Consider the following 2649-nt stretch of genomic DNA (forward strand, 5'->3'; position numbering starts at 1 on the left):
ATATATATATATATATAAAATTTATTAATGAGGGTAGAAATTGATATTAATCAATTAAAACCAGTGGTCTAGCATATTAAAAAAATCCGAAGATTAAAATTATATTACATACAAAAATAAGAGGAATGACCAGCAAAAGTGGACTCCTATATGCTAGAAATAGATGCCGAATCATCTAACCACAAAAAAATATATGTTCTCAGTAAAAATTCAGCGACACAACAGACTGTAAAAGGGCAAGACAAATGAAAAAATACTAAATAAAAAAACGATTAACCTACATACCATGGTTTCACCTGTTAAAATTTACATGAGTAAATATCAGCAGGATCGTCAGCGTAGTCCGTCAATTCGCAATGCAATTTCCAGAACTAGACACGAGACGTCCACCCGAAATGGGAGCACGTGTAGAGTTCTACAAATTACATTCAGTGTATCATTTCAAATGTCCTCAATCTGGTGCGCTAAGTCCGGAAATAATTCTGCAGTTAATAAATTTTTGCAGCTAATTTACCGGTATGAGAACATTATTATATGTAATATAATTCTATGTAATATAATTGTACGTAATATAATTTTAATCTTCGGATTTTTTTAATATGCTAGACCACTGGTTTTAATTGATTAATATCAATTTCTACCCTCATTAATAAATTTTATATAATAATGTTCTGCCTTGGCTGTTGGAGTTGTCAGTAATGAAGGACATGTGATGCTTACTCACTTCTTTTCACAAGGCCTTAGAGTTAACTCTGCTGGCTCATTGAGGTCCTGGAAACAGCAGGACTCTGACCCATCAAGTAAGGCTCAAGCAACCCAATAATGGATGGCTGACAATTTTCATGACCAGATAACCCCTAAAATTTGGTTTTCAAGCTCATCAGATCTAAATCCATTGGACTACTTTGTGTGAAGCCATGTTGAGAGAGAGTGGTCAAACAACATCCCCATAAGACCAAGGTTTCTTTGAAAGCTGTCATAGTCAGATTAATGTCCAATATGAACCAGAATCATTTGATTCGGGCATGCAGATGATTCAGATCTCACATAGAAACAGTTACTGATGTTGAAGGTGACTTCATTGAAATAAATTATAAAGAAGATAATCTAGTTTATATGTACAATTTTTTTCATTAATAAAGTTGTTTTCTGTTGTTATCATCATCATAGTTTAACGTCCGCTTTCCATGCTAGCATGGGTTAGACGATTTGACTGAGGACTGGTGAAACCGGATGGCAACACCAGGCTCCAATCTGATTTGGCAGAGCTTCTACAGCTGGATGCCCTTCCTAACGTCAACCACTCAGAGAGTGTAGTGAGTGCTTTTACGTGTCACCCACACGAAGGCCAGTCAGGTGGTACTGGCAACAGCCACGCTCAAAATGGTGTATTTTATGTGCCACCCGCACAAGAGCCAGTCCAGGGGCACTGGCAACGATCTTGCTTGAAAATCCTACGAAGGCCAGTCAGGCGGTACTGGCCACGAGAAACAGATTTGTCCTCAAATACCTTATGCATCCTAAGCATTCAATTGCTCTTATCTACTCTAGGCACAAGGCCTGAAATTTTTAGGGGTGAGGCAGGTGATTAGATCAACTCCAGTACGCAACTGGTATTTAATTTAACGACCCTGAAGGAATGAAAGGCAAAGTCAACCTTGGTGGAATTTGAACTGAGAATGTAAAGACAGATGAAATACCACTAAGCATTTCACCTGGTGTGCTAATGTTTCTTATTTCTTATTTCTTTATTGCCCACAAGGGGCTAAACATAGAGGGGAAAAACAAGGACATACAAAGGGATCAAGTCGATTACATTTCCCCCACAGTGTGTAACTGGTACTTAATTTATCAACCCTGAAAGGATGAAAGGCAAAGTCGACCTCGGTGGAATTCGAACTCAGAACTTAATGGCAGACGAAATACCGCTAAGCATTTCGCCCGGCGTGCTAACGTTTCTGCCAGCTTACCGCCTTCTTTATGGTCTAAATTAAAACCAAAATGGGTTTGACTGTGTCTATCGATTACTCCAAGACTCTTGCAACTAGAACCAATGGCAAACTGAATTAACTCTTACAAATTTGTGGTCATACACCAATGCAGTAAATATTAAAAAAAAATTATATATATCAAAATGATTTATGAAATCTTTTCGTAGCTCTTAATGAATTTTCATGTTAGAATGAAATAAAATATATTTTCTTCCATGGAGTTAGTGCTGCCTTTGTTTTCTTTCAATCAATCTGGTACCATTTAATGATTTTCTTTTCTTCCAGAATTGAGAGGATAAAAAGTAACAGATGGTTTTAAATCAACATTACAATAATCTTGGGATTTTTTTTCTCAGATATGTTAGATATTTGAATGATTAATTTTTATCTTTTACTTGTTTTAGTCATTGGATTGTGGCCATGCTGGGGCACTGCCTTGAAGAGATCAATCAGATCAACCCAAACACTTGTTTCTTTTTTAAAGTTTGGTAACTATTCTATTAATTTCTTTAACTTAACCACTAAGTTACAGGGATTTAAACAAACCAACATTGGCTGTCAAGTGGAGGTGAGGGGAAATCCCAAAGACACACACACATACACAAGTATATGTATATGTATGTATTTATAAATATATATATATATATATATATATATA

This window comes from Octopus bimaculoides, chromosome 10, assembly GCF_001194135.2.
Source record: "Octopus bimaculoides isolate UCB-OBI-ISO-001 chromosome 10, ASM119413v2, whole genome shotgun sequence".
Taxonomy (NCBI): domain Eukaryota; kingdom Metazoa; phylum Mollusca; class Cephalopoda; order Octopoda; family Octopodidae; genus Octopus; species Octopus bimaculoides.